Raw genomic sequence first — 19,252 nt, forward strand, 5'->3', positions numbered from 1 at the left:
ATTTTTATTTGTTTTTATTATTTCTGTTTAGAATTTTGCCCTTGTAACTGAGAAATCTGCATTCATTTTCTTTGATCTCATATTTAAATATCTACTTTCAGCTAGTTTTGCCAACCATGATGTTTTCCTTTAGGATCTTTTGCCCATTTTACGCACCTTTCACTGTTTACAACTGCTAATCTCTATGGTTTGGTTTGTGTTTGATGTCTTATTTCTTGAATGAAACTTCTGAAATTCCAAGCATTCAGTACATCACTGAACCGAGGCAAGCTTTGAGGCATTGCTGTCTTTTTCCATTGATCATGTGCGGCCTGGTCATCTAACAAGTTCTTGAAGAACTCTCCACCATCTTTCATAATTGTCTACATTTTTCCTGTTACCACATTTCTCTTGTGTTTTCCCAGTGTCAGAATATAACTGTTTGGAAATACCCAAATATTTTTTGCTATTTGGCCTGTACTGTGTTTGCCTACATGAAATAAATAGAAACTGGTCATGACCTGCAGTTCCTAATCCAGCACTCTTTGATTGTTCAGGATTCAATATTCACCTTTTTCCATATAAAGATTTACCAATACTTCATGGATTTGTTTCTCTTTAACAGGCAGCTGCTTCATCATGCCCTTTTTCACTTGGACATTTGTGGTGGCACACAACCTTCTGCCTTCTGTCCTCAAAAGCTTCCTTTGGACTTTGCTCATTCCATTGACCCATGGATGTTCAGGTTCCTACATTTCTGACATACCAAAACTCAGTCATGAGTTGTCAGAGATCTGAGTTAACTTATTAATCTGATTTATTTTATAATATTATCTGATTTACCTTATAATATTACCCAGCATCTCTTCCATTATAAATTACTTTCTTCCAGTGTGGTCAATAGGGACTGCAGCTCTCTATTGAAAATACCCATTTATAGCAATGCACTCAGTCAACCAGGGAAAGCTAAATTTAATCTGTAAAGCCTTTTGGGTCTCTCTGATTAACAAAGTACAGAAACCTTTATATTCTACTGCCTGAAGCATTGAGATTTATGAATTCACCAACAAATGATTCATAGGTTTAAAAAATAAAATAAGCAAAAACTTCCTGTAATTAATTACTCAAGTGCTGAGACTGAGTAGCCTGTGCTGAGAAGGTAAGACATTCCAGAGCTCAAATTGTTGTTGCAAATTAACTCTGTTGCTTGTACATATGCATTTTTTTTTTTTAGTTTCTCTTTACCTGCAAAATTTGCTTACAGCATAACTGTAACATATTAAAGGTGCATGATACCTAACAGCCAAGTTAGGGGTTTGACAAACAAAACAACTTAAATGTTCACAGGTTAATGAGATTTGAGGCTGAAAGGGGCCACTGTCCCAGTGTATCTGACCTACTCTGTGACAAGTGCCACCTAATTACAGGCAAGAGTTTTGCAGTGTAAGGAACTGGAATTATTTTACACTTAGACAAATGAATGATGCTGTGGTTGTTGACTTGCTGTTGAACTACTAGAACATGTCACTTAAACATCCAATCTGAATTTGAAGGCTCCAAGTGATGATGAATTTACCACTTCCCTGGGTAGTATGTTCCAGTGATTAATTACTCTCTCACTGTAAGGAATTTGTGTCCTATTTTCAGTTTACATTTCTCTACTTTGCACTTTCAGCCAATCGATCTTCTAGGGCCTTTCTCTGATACAGTTAAGGGTGGCTCATATCATGACTCTCTACTTCAGAAGCTTTAAAAATTCTGTTTCTTTGAGGGCCTAAACTGACTGAACATTTCTTGATGTTTCTTTACATTTCTTGATGGAAGATGTGTTTTCTAGAACCTTTCAATTCTGGTCTGCTTTAAAATGCAAATTCCAGAGCTGGACACATTGCATAAGGTTCTTACCAAACCACGAGTGGAGGCAATACTGTTATGTTTTACCCAAAGCATTACTATTTTTAGCATGCAATTAAAGTGATTTTCCCCTACTTTTTGTTGCTGTATCAAGATCCCTGTAGCAGATTCCTGTGATCCACAATCCACCTCTGCAGTGTCAATCTTTGCTCCATGCATACCCCCACTGTTAACAAAGGTCGTTTTTGTGGCAGAATTCACTCCATTACAGCAAAAGTAAATAAAGCCTGTCACCACTCTAGCAATGAGTGTAGGTGCTTACCTTGGAGCTGAGCTGGGTGGGTAAATAGACTGTGAATGGCCAACTGGATCCCATCCATGGAGTGCGTCAGAAAGGAATCCTGACAGTCTATTGTTTCACTTGAGCCTGGGTCTTTAATGTTTGCCCGGTGTGAAGAAGAAAAAGCAATTATCAAAGGCAGCTTTTAGGAGTAACTTTACATATGGGATGCAATTACAGCGTGAAAGAACACTGGCTTAATAGTGACAGACAGTGACTAAGAGATATTATTACCAGGGAGCTAGCTGCCAAAATCACATCCAGGAAAAAAGTGCAGGGAGAGAAAAGCTTTCAGACTGGCCTGCATATTTGTCAATCCACAATTAGTGATACTGGCAACCTGCTGAGCATGTTGGTTCATCCTCAGATGGACTAGTGCAGCCCTCTGTGTCCCTCAGACACTCGTGCATCCTCCACTGCACCGCCCCAGCGGGGGATGTGCACTGGGACGGCCCTGGTGAGAGGCACAGCCCAGCACCTGACTGCCAATGTCGTGCCCAGCTTTGGAGCTGCTGAAATGTGATGTCACAAGCCTGCTCACCCTGCTCCCAGGGGCACTGCAAACCCAGGGCTCTGCACTGTGTCTGCTGCCCGGCAGGGAGGGATCAGGTGCTGGTAGTTTTCTCAGCAGCCCCTGTGCTGCCCTCCAGGGGAGTCTGCTCTAAGCTGGGGTCCTTCCTAGCTGAAATGCTGCAGGGCATCATGCCTAAGGCTGGAGACCTAAATACTTGATGCAGTTTAAAGCACTTGCAAAACTGTGTCCACTATCAGCTGGCCCTTGGTATTTAAACCACCAGCTATTTTTCTATGAAGACATAACTCTGACAAACAGTATAGTACATCCCCTTTTTCCATTTTTCACTTGTCAACTCAGATTGAAATGTTTAATACTTTTCCCCCTGTGTATTTCTTCAGTCTGGCTTTGCTGTGAGCCCAGAAGGGTCCAGGATGTCACAGAAAACCAGCTGAAGCCACCACCGTGCCCCTCCTGACTCCAGGCTTGCTCTTGAATCCTAAAATAATTTCAGAGTGACTCTGTTTTCAGCTCACCTTGTAGCCTGACCTCAAGCTACTCCTGGACTCCATGTTCCTTCTTTCTTGTCTCGTGTTTTGTTTTGGCCTCTCTGCTCTGCTCTTCTGATTTTGTTCAGTGTTTCCCAGACTTGCTGCCACCAGCTTTCCCTTCAGAGAGACTCTGTGCCCTGAAAGTCAGGGGCCTGGGTTGCTGTCTATCATTGCTTCTTTTGCCATCAGCCTCAGGTGGTGCCATTCCATTTGGTAGTAGCAGCAGTGGGATGGTGGCTTGGGAGGGAGGTGGGAGGTCTTTGGGGGGCTGAGACCACCCAGTTCCTCCTGTGAAACTGGCAGTGTGGTCCCTGGCATGTGCTTACCATCTCCCCTAGGCACAGTTTGGTGGGAGGAGCCAAAGCCTTCACTTATTTTGCTGGTATGGATAGAGCCTTGGTCTCAACACAGCCATGCATCTGCTCTAGGATCATGCCTTTCCAGTTGGGAACTGCTGGCTTTGCTGATGCTCTTGCTTGTGTCTGCCTTGGCTGACAAACCACTCACGCAGAGTTGTGGCATCTTTACGCCCTGTTTTAATACTGCTACTTGTCAGTGGATACATGAGTCAGTACATCGCCAGCTGCATCCCGCTGCGCTCATCTGGGGCCCAGTCTGCAGGCTGTGATCTGTAGGCTGTGATCTGCAGGCTGTGCTGAGAGAGACAACACTCTGTACTGTTTCCTTTTCTGTGTGCCTGCCTCTGGACCGACAGAAGTTTCAGACGTTTCATTTTGTGATGTGCCTTTTTTGCTTTCTGGGGTGTTTCCCAGGTTGGCTCTGAGAGAATGAGGGGGCCAGGCTCAAGCTCATTTGGGAGGCTGGGAGAGGTGTCCACCAGGGCTGGCACTGCTGCACCTCCTCATCTGTCCTGAATGGCACGTGGGTCCCACCTGGAGCTGTGCTTTAACCTGAGCTTTACACTGATAGGGGTGAGCTCTAAAAGATGTGCCCTCACTCCCTGCATCCCCTGTCCCAGACCAATGACTGCATGACCCTGTGATCAACCAGTGCAAGGGCTGCTCTGAGAGAAGAACAGTCCCACTGTTACCCCCAAAAAGCACAAGTCTTGACAACTCACAACACTGGATGGGCCAGAAAAACATGCAGTATTTTTCTTTATGTATCCACACCTAAGACAACTTTTAAGGAAAAAGGGTTTGATTGGAGGATTTTTTTTTTTAAAATTTTATTTGGGCATGGAAAGTAAAGAACTAGAATGGAAAATCAGGTGCAAACATTTTGTGTCTGAGATTTTTTGTGTAATTTTAACAAGATAACCAACCACAGAAATGCCAGCAGAAGTGCCTATGTAGGGCAGGATTTTTAGAAATGTGACTCCTGACTTCTTATTTGTCACAAAATTTCTATGTTACAGCTTGCAATATAAATAAGCATTGACAAGTAATTTGGGTAATGTAGCCTTTACTACACACTTGTGCTGCTTCATGTTGCATCACCCTTTTTCTTTAGAGTATCTCACGCCACTTGGAAACATGGTAATATTGTAATTTCATAATATCTACTGTCTTTTGGATGGTGCTGCAGATTTTTGTTCCTGTCTTCTTTTACAACCACCAGATTATATCCGGAAAACACACTTTATGTTCTGATAATGGAGGAGGAGTGTAATCCTGGTCCAAATGAAGTCAGTGGCAAAACTCCCGTTGACTTCATTAGGGATAGAATTTCACCCCATCTTGTGTTGCCTTGCCTAAAAAAGGAGAAGAGACCTGATGTAAAGCCTATTGCAGTCAATGGAGAGATTCCCAGGGATTTTAATGGGCCTGTATTTGGTCCAGTATGAGGTTATTCAGTCACCTTCAAATTTTACAAGAATATAGCACTTGTGTTGCATTCTCCAAGGACTAATAAAGTTACCCTGAGTTAGATAAATTTCTATACATTTCTTCTCCTGAAGCATTTGGGTGTGCTAAGAAGTTCTTTTTTTTTTTTTTTCTTTTTTTCCCTTCCCCTCCCTTTTCCCCAATTTCTCTGTTCAGACATTGTTTTGCCTTGTGGTGATTCTAAATCATCACAAAACAAATCAACACAGAACAATGAGCAGGATATATAAGTTTGGGTTTATAGATTCCAGTTCCATGAACTTTGATTTAATAAACTTACCCCTCTTTTTTAGCAGAAAGCACAAAACATGGGCGGTTTGGTGAATTTGAAACCTGGTTCTGATTCTGACCTACATTTAAAAGCTAAATTTGAGTCCGATAAAGTTTTGAAAACACTGGTAATATGAAAAAGATGCTTCGCTGTTCCCTTTGTATTTTTAACCTTTTTTTCTATTAAAACTGTAAACAGTTTTATATTATTGCAGTGAATTCTTCTCTAATTTACTCCAGTGTAAACCCAGAGGAATGCTTCTGAGGGCAGGGGAACTGTTCTGCATTTGCACTGGGGTGGGTGACGGGGGCTCTGCCAGGCTGTTTCCCCTTCCTCTTCCTCCTTTTGCTGTTTGTCTTGGATAACCCTAAGAAAAAAGTGTCATTAAATGCTGCACTGCTTCCAGTGATGGTTGGTCATCTCCGCCATTCCCCATCCCTGTGGCTGTGTGTATTTAAGTTCCTGCAATATCTAAGAACCAGAACAGTTCAGGCTAAAAAAAGCCTTTCTGGTGGATTCTGTTTACCTCCTAAAAAATATGACTATTTATTTTCATTTTTGCATTGGAAGAAAAACAAAACCTCAAGAATTTTATGAAAAGCTTTCTGTGGGCTGAAACATCTGGTTTTGCCTCACATGTCAGGGCCTGATTTGAATCTCTTGCATAATTTTTGATAAGGCAGATGGACTGTCTCTTTCTCCCTCTCTCTCTCACACACATGCAGACATTATCTGCTTCGGATTTCAGAAACTTTTGTGTCAAAATTTTTTGTTTGATTTGAAGAAATTTTGTAAAATTGTTTTCTTCCATTTAAGAAATTAGCTTTATGTTAATGCTTTAACATAAGAAGAATGTTTCCATTTTCTTGAATAAAGAATTTAATTTCAGCAGAGAATGGACTTCTACTGAGTTTCACTCCAAAAGTAAAGATGTTCTGTAGAAAATCTTGTCTTTTTTCAATTTTTCCCCTTTCCCTTCCACATTTTTTGTCTTTTTTTCACAATAGTGCATAAAAAGAATGAACACAGAAGCATGTATTTTTTAGGTTTTGAGCTAAATCACAGTTTCTCATTGACTCTGTGTGCAGATGAAAAGCCCAGATTTGTTGTCCTTTGGCTGATAAATATTTGTACCCTTTATTGATCTAAGCATCAGTGCTCATACAGTGGGACTCATCAAGTCCAGCTGCACAGACCTGAGGTTGTATCTGAAAAAGGAAATATTCTCCTGGAGCTCTCAGAGAGAATTAGGTATCTCCAGCACATAGCCCTGCCTGCTGTGCCTGCTGTAGGATAAGATAAATAGTTTCTCAGAGGTGGCTCCTTCTCTCTTTGACCCTAAAGGGAACATAGGGATTAGTTCAGGCTTAGACACCTAAATCTCTGACGTGTAAACTGTAGCAGATGAATCCTGCACAAAGTCCTTGGAAATGTTATTTGGCTTCCTGGAAGAATCAGCTTAAACCTTCCACATGATGGAATGATATTGTTTATTTAGTTACTATATGAAATTCTTGCAAACATGGAATTGCAAACCAAAGATCCTTTATGCCTCTTGTGGTTTTTTCTCAGAGATAAGCCCGTTCTCTTTATGCATGCTCTATAAGCTGATTTTATACATCGGGACTGCTTTCTTCCACCTCAAGAAAAGAAATCCTTCTGGGAAAAGTTGCAATGTGATCCAAAGTCCAAGTCTTTGCACAGACTTCAGTGACTTTTGAATTATGAACAAAAGTGTTTGGCATTTTTTTCAGTATAAAACTCCAAAGTGAATTTTTCCATTATTCAGAAGATACAAGCTGTTGTCAAGTCTTAAAGACACTGTGATTTTTAACTGAAAAGTAGTGTCATTAATTATATTGGGAGAGTTGGTTGGTTTTTCTTCTCTTCTACCTTTGTATGTCTAGTAGTCGATAATTGTTCATTAATAACAATAAATGCACATCTGTAGGCAGCAGGATTACATCAGAAATGAAAGCATTTTTTTTCTTCACAAATTAGATCTTGGTCAGAAACCAATAAAGAGAAAAAAAAATCCTCTAAGACATTGTTGGGCTAATCTTCTGTTTCTAATACTGCATAGAAAAAAGTTGACATGTTGTTTTCTAAACCAAAATAATTGTTTTCTTCTTTTAAAATCTCTTTAAGGCAAATGTTCCAAAACCTAAGGCTGTATTTACATATTTTTAGCAGCTTTCTGTAGTTAATTTTTGTCATGTTATCAGCACTACCTTCTGTAGTTAATTTGGTGTGCAGAAAGCTGTGATTAATGGGCCTTTGCTATAGCATTAATTTTCAGCCACAACCCCTCCTTGCCCTTTGGTGTTACGTTAATTACTGGAAAAGAACCGTGAAATCACATATGGCACAGAGCTGTGGTGTGGCGAAGAACAACAGTCAGGACCCAGGTTCTGAGATGTGTCTGAACAGCAGAATGTGTCTGATCCAAAAATATCTGATCTGGATAACAAAATCAAAAGTGTAAGGGGTTCTAGGAGTTAGGCAGTTCTGATTTATTCTGAACAAACGCTCCTTCTTACCACTTTCCTTTGTCATTGGTAGCATTTTGGCAGTTCTGAAGAAAATTACTGAGCACTTCTTTTCAGTCCTTGGGAGGATACTTAATTTGAAAGCACTTTCCTCAGCAGATTGTCTGCCTGGCCTGACTGCTGTAACGGCTGGTAGTTCTTGATCCAAAACCAGCTGGAGTCATTGCAGTGAGTTAAGCTTTACATCTACCCTGTTCTTATAGAGAAGATAGTCCTAGAATGGTCACCCCTGGGGAAGTAATTTGCTGTGTTAAAAATACCTAGCAACATTACTTAATAATCCTGTGAGCAAACTGCTAGATTAGCAAACCAAATAATTTAGTGGTGAGGCCAGAATTATTATTTATTACTACCAAAATAAATGTGAATATGGTAAGCTTTAGTAGAAAAAGATTTTCTTTAACGTTGGGACGTATCCTATGTCTCCATTCATTGAAAATGTCCTCCCCATCAGGCTGTTTGGAAAAAGGGGGAAAGAATGGAAGGTCCTGCTTCTCTCTGGTTTTGAAACTGCTCCTAGCCTAGAGGTAGAAAAAAGTGCTAGATTCAGCAGGAAAAGACTAAAGAGGAAGGAAGCAGGTGGGTGTAACCTGCTCTACTGTGGGCTGTTGCAGTGGTTTATGCTGAAGCTCACAAGCAGTGGCCAAGACACAGAACTCACCTTTTTTACACAAAAATGGGCCTGCTTGCTGGGCTGGAGAGTCACACTCATTAGTCCCCACGTTGTCCCCAAATAAGGTACTGCCCCTCTGAGGCGTCGGGGTGTGAATTGAGCTGCAAAGTTCAAGTGAGTTGTTGGGTTAGCCTGAGGGGTGATGGTCCCTGGGTGGAAGGAGTGGTGGGGGGAAATGCAGATAGGTCAGGAAGTTGGCAAGACTTATGACACCCCTTAGTGACATCAACAACATGTTCATCTGCCTCATTCTCATCAGGACTGGCCTTGTGAGCTGGTAAAAGACAGGTGCCACCTGCAGACAGGGGAGGACAGGAGAATAACGACAAGAAAGTAGATACTACATTATAAAATGCTGTGACTTTGTACCTTTTCCAGTTTAAGTGCTAGACTTCCCTCTCTGAAGCCAAGAAGTATCATTTCAATCTCTCCCACTGATGACATAAGGCTGCTGCATGACACATAGCCTTTATAAAGCATCAAACATCTAGAAATGTGATAGTTGTTTTTATCACAATGCTCCCAACAAACGACACATGCTGTTAATATGAATCTATCTTTCAGCAGAAGATATTTCAGGCATTGTTAGTAACATAATCTCATGATGTTTCCCTAATAGAGTATGCTGCAGATGTGAATCTTGCTAGAGTGTATTCTTTCTTTGGTTATCTTCCTGTAGTTCTTGGCTTCAGTGGGACACGCGCCTATGTACCATGAATATGCTCAGCCTTGTTAATCTTTGTCTTGAGTCAGGTCTTTTTTAGCTGAAGTCGTAGGCGCAGAGATGCTGGAAGAGCACTGCAGGTAATGGCATGGGCTGGAGGACACTGTGGAGAAAAGGGGGAGCAGCAGGGCCAACCAAGAAATAAAATGTGACAGTAGAAAGGCGGTGGTGCTGTTATAACCTCCTTAAAAGAGTGTATAACATGTTTGAGGTGGGATTAAGGGCACAGCATGCCAAGGGCAGGAGAATCCCTGGGCACAGTACTCCCAAGGAGCCTACACCGCTCTTGAGGGGCTACTCATGTTAGTGTTGGCTGCAGGGTATGGCCAAGAGTCACCCATCTCTCTTGGGCAATTATCCATATCCCTTTGTGGTGGCTGTACTGGCACATCAGTGGTGCCAGAGGTCTTGTCTTGGCCCTGAATGCTGGTGTTTCTGTCATTAACATGTTAGAGCTGTCCTTGGCATGGGTTTGGCTTGGGCTTACTGAAAGTCTCTTGTACTGTTCCTGGTCCTGGTTCAGGAGCTAGCCTGGGCCAGGGACCATCAAAAAGGCAGTTTGGATATGATATCCCTATTTTAGAGGCCAGGAGAGTTTAATAAATGCACATGGCCATGCTATGACAGCATGCTTCTGCTCCCAAGGCCAGAGAACACAGCCTGGAGCTGCCTGGTTTGTTGGTAGGGATGTAGTCATTGTGTCTGAGAGCCTCCTGCAACAGGGAGGCTCTTGTTTCTTTTACTGTGATGCAAAGAACACATGAAATAAGAAAAAACACAGACACTGATTACATTTTTTAAAAGATATGTTCTATAAAAGTTGCATTTTTGCTAAGTAGAGAGCAAGGCATAAAAATTTAGAAGAACTCAAAGAAAAGTGGATCTTGAGTATTAGACAATACAATTTTACATGTGTATAAATTAAGAAAGCTACAGAAAAGTAGAAACAACAGGAAGTCAATGTATAAAAGTCTACACACTTGATAAACTAGATCTGGAAGATCTTGTGGAATTTCTCATCACTTTTACAAATTAATATCTTTTCAATATTCATATGAGCAGGTGTAATAGTGTTAAGACAACATTTATTAATTCCTAGCTTTACCACATGTGTGTTGTCTTCTGTTAATAATCCCACTATTTAAATGGAATTGATCTAATTGATCTAAGATTGGTGAGGCACGTTGTTGAATTGTACACAAAATGCTTACAGACTGCTCTTAGGTTTATTGTCAGAGTCCAGGTAATTGTTAACTCTTTGAATATAAAATGAATAATATTTTAGTATTATAAGTTCATTAAGTCCTCTGCATTTGTTAATCTCACACTCTGTGTCATCCTAAATAAGATGTGTTTCCAGTATATGTCTCTATTGTCCAAGTCCTAAATGTATACAACACATGGTTTTATACTCACTTATTTGAAAAAAAACTCCACCAAAATGACTTCACTATTGTGGCCTGAGGAAATAGTGTTCTTGCAGCTGCCTGTAACTATCAGTCAGGAATATTTATGTTGACTAAAATACTCTAATAACTACATCACTGCTGTATGGCTCCAGTTTTGTTGTAAAGCCTGACCATGGTGTTACTCTGACAACGTTGAAGGTACAGCCATGATATGGCCTGGCTGTTGAGTTACTCTTTTTTGCAAAGTGAACCACCAGCACTTGAAGGGAGGTAAAATTTATAATGGTTTCTCAGAGTCTGAAACTTTGGATAGTGCTTCTAACCTGTCTCTTGCCTTCTCACATTTCCTTGACCTGGACAGACAAAGAGCCTGCTCCCTGAACAGGCTCCAGTCAGGGTTGCCAGACCTTGTCCTTCTTCCCACCAGTATTCCCTAACCATCTATCTGACACACATCTTTAATTTTTCTCTTCTTTCTGTGAATTTGAGAACTCATGTGATGGATCCTGCGTGTGTTTGTGGGTGACAACACTGTGGGTGTTGAGGCAGCAGTAGGGAGAGGGTTGACAGCATTAACTTGCATCTATGGAGGAATCACGCTCCTGGGCTTGAGGGATAATACACCACTCTTGGGGTCCCGAGTGGCTTGATGATGCTGGTTGGTTTGAGAATTTATGCCAGCAAGCATCTCTGGCATGTGGAGCCACTGATGAGAAAGGGGACAGTCCGGGCTGCAGGGGCACATGGATGATACCTAACAAATGTGTTCTCCAGCAAAGCTCACCTCACTCACCTGCATTTTCAGCTCACACCAACTAACTTGAAGCAGAGCCCAAAGGAAGCAACAGTGATTTGCCAACCAGAGTTCAGAGCACATCTTTTCCATGACACCCATGAGGCCCCAGTCCCAAGCATTTCAGGGAATAACTGTTTTCCCTTCTACTTGTGCTCTTCAAATCTGGTAATTCAACATTACGGTCTGCCACAGACCTGAATGAGAGCAAAAGTTTAATCACTTCCATACTGCCTCTGCTCCAGTCAAGAGTTTAGTCTGAGCCCATTTGCAAATAAAACAATAAAGACAAGACTGTTGTCTTAAATACATTTCAGTTGGAGCTGTGTATTACAAAGAAAAAAAGTGAGAAGCTGCAAAGCCCCTTCAAAGGCAAACTGGTAGAGTTAGGAGGTCTTTTCTTTTTGCATAAAGAAATAATGCTCAGTCAAACACCTACAGAGTGTAATTGTACGTGACAGTCCATGTCAGCATTCAGCAATGAAAATTGAAGTAAACATTTTTTGTTTTTCAAGCTGGAAATCATGCATCAGCCTAATGAGTAACAGGTTTTGTTTGTTTGTTTGTGTTGTGTTTCTGTTGGTAGAGAGGACATGTTCTTTTGTTCTCACCATTTTGTGTTGGCTTGGGTCTCTAATGCTACCATCACATTGACTTTGACAGATTCAGCTGGAAAAACAGACACATTTTAACTAGTGGTGCCCAAATACCAGCTGTGTGATATGATTCACTTTGCAAAGGAGGAAGAGAATTGTCTGTCACTGTCTGGTTTATACCTGAAGGATGCCTGCTACAGAGAAGGTTTCTCCTATTAAACCTACACAACCTGTTCTCTTTCTAAAAAAGTATTTTTGACAGTTGTCACACACACACACGTGCTGTATAAATGAACTGACATCTGCCTTACATACTTTGAATTATAACCACGCTGTGGTGCTATTAATTATTTTTGCTATCAGTTTGCTCAGTAGTCTGATCATCCAACACAGCCCCAAAACACAGAGGCACATCTTTTGAAGCACAATTTAGAAAAATATGTATTTCTTTCAGAGAGGAAGTGTAAATACTTTGAACTTTAAAATACAATCTAATTAAGAAGTCAGGGAATGCTAGCTTGAACACTTCAATGTATTCAGGTCCTCTAACATGCAGTTTTCCTAATTTAGTGTGCTGGATGATTGAGGAGGGTGGAAGACATGCTAGAAATCAGATATGGCATGACTTTAGTGAATATGGAATGTTTATTCACTGTTTATCATAAAGCAAAACATGAAGGGACTTCCATGAAGATTATGGGATGGCAAGTTCAAAACAAACAAAATATATTTAAAGTGCAGCACTTACAATCTTGAAACTTTATGTGAATTTAAGCAAGCAATTAGATGAATTAATGGAAAAAGGTACTCAAAAGCTAATAACACGAAGAAATAATCTCTGTCTTAGTAAGTCTTTATGCCTATGATTACTGGCAGCAGGAAAGCAATGCCAAGAGAAGCATCAAGAATCCTTTCTGCTATTCTGCAGTTTCTTAGTTATTCTGTATCGCTCACAGACCCAGACTGGTGGGGTTAGCAGCCACTGGGAGCTGGCAGAGGGGGGTTTACCCCTCACGTACTGACACAAGCCTGGAGGTCAATGCTGAAACACCTCTGGAAGGCGGTACTCAGTGCCCAACACACAATGAAAAGGGGTAGAGCTCCTCACCAAAAGGGGCTGTATCTTTCTGTCGCTGTTAAGCAGGCACGCAGGCAAAGAAGTAGAGGGGGCTCTCCATATGTGTTCCACACAGATTTATTTTGGTAACATGGCAGGGACAAGGAGGCCAATTGGTGGGAGAGTGCAGGGATCTTATACTGGGTACAAATAGGCGGGGAGAAGGATCACAGCCAGTAGGATAGGGGCAAGTAGGTGGGATTGACAGGAAGGCAACCAATGGGAACAACACATAGGAGGGACTCAGGGAAGAATCCAATGGGGCGTCGAGAAACAAAGAACTTTCTAGAACTAATACATATTAAAGAAGGGAAATGAATATACATAACTTCATATGTGAAACAGGGAGGAGAAAATATTAACAAATCAGGGGAAAACATGCAATAGGTGGAACAAGGGAATCATGGGTTCTCACCATGACTGTTACATGCTAAACTTGGGTTGCTGACTGTTGGTGTGACCCAGCCCACTGCGGGGCTGGGGCAGCGAGATGCCAGTCAATCCCAGCCCATCCCCTGGATTGAGTTTCCGAAAGAGGCAGACTCAGAGGGTGGGTCCAGGGGCAGCGCAGAAGCCTAAGCCACACCCCCTGGGCAGTGCCCGGGTACAAGCCGCCTCCCCCGGTTCTGGAAAATTCCCGGTTACTCGGTTGTTCATTGGTTCTGTTACAGCTCCCGCCTCTCGGTTTCCCCCAGTGGTTCTTGTTAAATTGTATCCTGCTCCTGGCTTGTAACTCATTGGTTGTTTTCCCCTTTCACCGGGGTTTTCAAAAACCCTATAAAACTGAGCACAAGGCTCCGAGGACCCATCCCATCACAATCCCATCATTCCCATCACACCGGATTCCAGCCTTCCGAGCTTGTTTGGGTTGCGAAACTTCTATCAATAAACCTGTTAGAAGGCAGACCTGAACAGCCTCTCTCTTCCTTTGTCTCCGAGCTAGAGTGAGCCGATCCCATCGGCTCCTGCCGTGTTTCCTCTGCCGAGAAGCCAGCTAGCTAGCCCAGCAAGCAGCTCTTTTCCTGATCCCAAAGTCGCTTCTGCAATGGGCAGAAGTAACGCAGCTGGACGGTCTCTGACCTGGGGCATGCCAGAGATGGTGCCTCGAGCACCAAATGCTGTGTTAGCTGACCACTGCAGCTGGTTGTCTGAGTTCTCCTCAGGAGACAGAGTGGCTGGAGCCACTTGCACTGACACAGCAGATCAATCTTTGTGCTCTTCTTGCAAAATGAGGACCGTAAACACAGCAGTGAGTATAACCTGCTGTTAAAGCTTCATCAAGTAGATCCTAAATTTGGGGTACTAACACTGCCAATTTCATATTCTATATTGTGAGCAGTTAGTTCACACAAAATTTGTGATTTAATTTTTTTGCTTTTATGTTTCTCCATAATTTTATGTCAATAACAAAATACTCTGTATTGTTTCAAGTAAGCTGATTTCTAATATTTTCCTGTTGTTGAAACAGATACCTTGAGAGATTAATCACTTTGGAATTCAAGTAAAGGTGAAAGATTCTCTCTATATTTTATGGTATAATAGTAACTGATCACCTGACAAAAAGAAAATAATATGCAATTAGTTTGCTTCTTATATTCTTATTTCTTAATGTAATTTGCAGAAGAAATTGACTTTTTTGAGTTTAAAGAATAAGCGTTCTACAACAATGGATGTTGATTCAATATTATAAGCTTCATAATATCTTTAAGTTCAACTGTATTAACCAGTGTACAAAAGGTCTCTCAACTAGTCTTCAACTAGTGCCTGTAAGTAATGGATCCTATATATCCCTTGCCTTACACACACATACACATATATACCTGTGTTCATGTGTGTAAGCTCACAGACATATTTTTTATACTTACACTATGTATTTATGAATGGTATAGAAATGACGCATAAATTACAAACCTGAAAAGAAAATGAAAAAATACTGAATATCAAAGAAGAACAATGGTGCTTTCCTCTCCTAATAGAACTGAGTTTTAAAATTTAAATTATTTATTGTTAGACCTGTCCTCAATGTAATATTAATCTGTTGATTTTTTTCATCATTACAAAAGGCTTATTGAAAAGAAGTTGTCTCAGTCTCTTAACTTTGTCACTACTTCTTTTGACAGATTTGTTATTAGAGTTTCTAGCAGAAAAGCCTCATTCTAAGGATCTTATAATGGGAAATATGTCTGTTAATATGGCAAGTTATATTTGGAGACAGCATGTGCAATACTAAATGCCAGAACACCAATATGACCCATCTGCCCAATATGTAAAGTGTAATAACACCATTATGAAGTGATGATATGTTTACATACCCTTGTAACAGGATTAAAGTTTTCTTAATTGTCTCCTGCTTGAACCTAATGTAATGTTTTTGGTGTGTCCTATAGAATAATATTGAAAGAATGAACAAATCAGTGGCGGAACCTTCTGAGATTTGCCTAATTACAACTCAAATTGTTCCCATATTGGAAATTACATGCATATAATGCCTTTTGGGGCACAGAGTAGAAGAAGCATATGAAGGTCAGCCAACAGTATTCTGCCATGAGTTCTGTCTTCATGAACTTTTAAAATGTCTTTTTCATGCAATGAGACACATTAATTTACTAGAAACAGATTTCAGAATTGTTTTATCCCATTTTGGAAGGCTTATTTCAGCAATCCTCATAAACTTGCTGAGGAAAACACAAATTGCAGTTGCCCTGAATTTAGTTAAATCATCACAAATAGAAATGACTCAGCTAGGTCATGTGTAGTATTAGAATGCTGCTGCTGTACTTCAGGTATGTGGTTCAAGGGCTCTCAAGAGTTTTAAAGACCTTCAACCAGATCTTGACCCGTACATCATTCAAACATAGCCCTGTGACATGCAGGGGAATCTTGGGTAGGTTGAGAAGTACAAGCTGCATCCAGGTGTGTGTTCCCATGACACTGTTGCATGATTATCATAGATGAACATATGACAGTTTTTTCTTTTCATTCCACTTCAGCCTTTTTTACAGCACAGCTGCTTGTTAACCAGTGGGATGACTTCTTGCTGGCCTAGAAGTGCTGCCTCACTGAGCAGAACTGCATGTCTGGGAGCAGAGAGATACTTGCAGAATGACTAAATCTTTGGGGAATGCCTTAAAATCAGTGAGGTCTTCCTGAGCTCTTGATAATGGCTGATGTTTCAGGACTTCATTGACTTGATTACTTCAAGTCAAAAAATCCCTTGGCAATCTGCTTCAAAAGTGCACTGTGCAGTTTTCATGCAATTATGCAATAATTCTGGGTATTGAAAATCATACAAGTCATTAAAATGTTAGCATCTATATATTATTTTAGTGCATATTCTAACACCAGTATTCTAGTAAAATCCCAGTTTCATTCAATGCTTACTGACACTGCCAAGTGTCTGAGGACTTAACATGTTAGGCTCCGTACCATCCTGCAACCATAAAACTAAACAACATGCACAAGTGTTTGTTGTTTGGGTTGTTTTAAAATAAAATATAGCTGCTTGAAAGGTTAGCTGCCTGCTCCAGAAGTAATGTAACGCAAAGAAAAGGAATAGATATATTCCATGATGGGTATGAGTCAGAAAAGGATTTGGGAACATTGTCCTGTTAATAAAGGGAATCTGTCTGGGACATCCTCTTTGGTAATACAGTTCATGTATTGTAGCTTAGGATCTTTTACTTTCAAATCTGAGCTTCGGCATCAGTTTGGTACATTGGTAGCCTTTTTCCTTCCAAAATCAGTGCTGAAACCCATTCTAACTGGGAAAAAGGGAAAAAAAATGTCATTTGGCAGTGCTCCACGACCTTGATTTGCTCTGCTTGCAGGGTACAAATGAGAGCTGTGGGCTTTTTTTTCTGAAAATATCACATACTTTTTTTCCAGTTCGCTGGAAATTTAGGGATTTAGAGAGCCAAATTGGACTCCTTGCATGGGTTAGAAGGGAAATGGAAATGCAATTTTTCAGGGTGAACAGCATATTTGACATGTTGTGATAGACTTGTACTTGCATATCTTGTGACCTCAGGGTACTAGGGGTTTTCTTTCACACTTCATCATTACCACATAGGTGATGGGAGCAACATGAACTGGTACTAGAACAGAGTCTCAAACCTGAAGTCTACTACTACCAAAGATCTGTGCCTCATGTTGTTATAAACAGCAGTTTAAACTTAGTATACACCAGTGCTTTGCAGCTTTAAAGAGTTTTGGAGCCCTACAAATGTTTAGGTTTTGTCTTGACCTACTCTAGGAGGGATGAATGGGCAGGGAGTTCGTGCTCCTACCCGCAGCCCAAGTGTGGATAGCATTAGGGTTTGGACTCAGTCCCATGACAGAATAACTTCAGCCAGACTCCCTGGGGTGCTCTGGATGTTTTGTGCTGAACCTGTAGTGCAGTCTGACTCTCCAGCCAGCATATCTGGGCCCATCACATCAGCGTAGTCGGTGCTCTCAGACACGCAGCGCTGGCATGGAGTCTCCAGTGTCATTCTTTTCCCAGATCCTGGCTGCACAAGGCAGTCATGTGTTCATGACACGAACACCTTCACATTGCTCCAGTTCATGGTGGCTGGTTTGGCCCCATTGCTTGCCATCAGCAAGTCTCAAGGGTGGCACTAACTTGGGTTTAAAGGGTCTGGGCAGGGCAGACATAACCATTTCCAACATGGAAAATGTTCATTAGCAGTATTCTTTCTTTCTGGAGATTTCTTATGTATAATTTTGTCCTTAGTGACCCTTGTAGCTGCAACAAATGTTGGCAGTTTAGTGGGTATTATCTCAGATGATCAGCTTTATTAGCAAAATCAGGTCTCACAGCTCCCTTTGGCTTGGTTCAATGCAAAGGAGCATTAACAATTTAAGTTTAGTCTGAGCTAGTTGCCTAGATGGGGATTGCCAAGTTTATGTGCATGCTTCTGTGTAATTATAATTATGAAAATTGCTCTTCAGCTTGTGAAATGGTGGAGTTTTGCAGGCTTTTTAGATTAAGAGGCTGTCAACTATGTATGCTGTTCCAACGTGCAATTCCATGGCCTTTAAAAAAATAAATTCTTTTGAATGTAGGAATCCAACACTCTTGCTATACAATTATATTATGATTTAAATAATATTCATGTGAATTATGGTAATGCCAGTTAAGAAAAACTAAAAGGAATTTATGATAAATTATTGTCATAAGTTGCATTTAATTTGATAGCATTACTCATTTGCAAAGGAACTCTTTTGTTGTCCCTTGCCATATTGCTAGAGGATTAAATCCTCAGCATAGTGTAGAATTTATGGTTCATACTTAGAACTATGTACAGAAGAGAGATATCTTTAATCTAAGCTAGTTACTTTGGGTCTTTAGGGAGGGAAATCCATAGCAGAATATTCAGGTATGCTTTTGGCTGATGTAACTTTAAAGAAATAATGGCAACATGATCTCTTGTCTGATCTTTAGTGTCAGAATGGAGATAAAGTTGGTGCAAAGTGTTCATTGCCAATACCAGGACCATCAGTCCCTTTAAAATATTTCAATCAGGAATAAACTTGATTCAGTACAAGCAGTGTGGTCTAACAGCCTGTGTTATTCCACAGGTTGCAGGGAGAATCTTAGTAGTCTTTTAAGGACTCAAAGTCTACGAGTAGAAGTATATTAAAAGTAACTCACTTGGAGATGTAAAATGTGTTACAGGCTAATTTCCATATATGTTTTTCATTAATGCAAGAGAAAGCCGTCTTCCTTTCTCTCTGAGTAAAGCTGTCTGTAGAATGACATGAAAAATACAGAAAAAATGTGTAAATAGTAGAAAGGTTGAATATGGTGAGTTGAAGTTCTGAACCCTGGGAGTCTACAGGGAAACCTGAACTGTGCAGTCTTCAATGGCCATGAATCTATGCTAATTAACAAAGGCCAGGACCATACACTCATGTAAGTTAGTTACAGCCCACTGAATCCAGCCACAGCAGCACCTGTCTTTAATATATAGGAAGAATAATTGTCATGAGGGACTTGAATCCAGGATACAATGATGGAAGCTCCACTTTGTGCA

The sequence above is a fragment of the Corvus hawaiiensis genome, chromosome 3 (assembly GCF_020740725.1).
Source record: "Corvus hawaiiensis isolate bCorHaw1 chromosome 3, bCorHaw1.pri.cur, whole genome shotgun sequence".
In the NCBI taxonomy this organism is placed as follows: domain Eukaryota; kingdom Metazoa; phylum Chordata; class Aves; order Passeriformes; family Corvidae; genus Corvus; species Corvus hawaiiensis.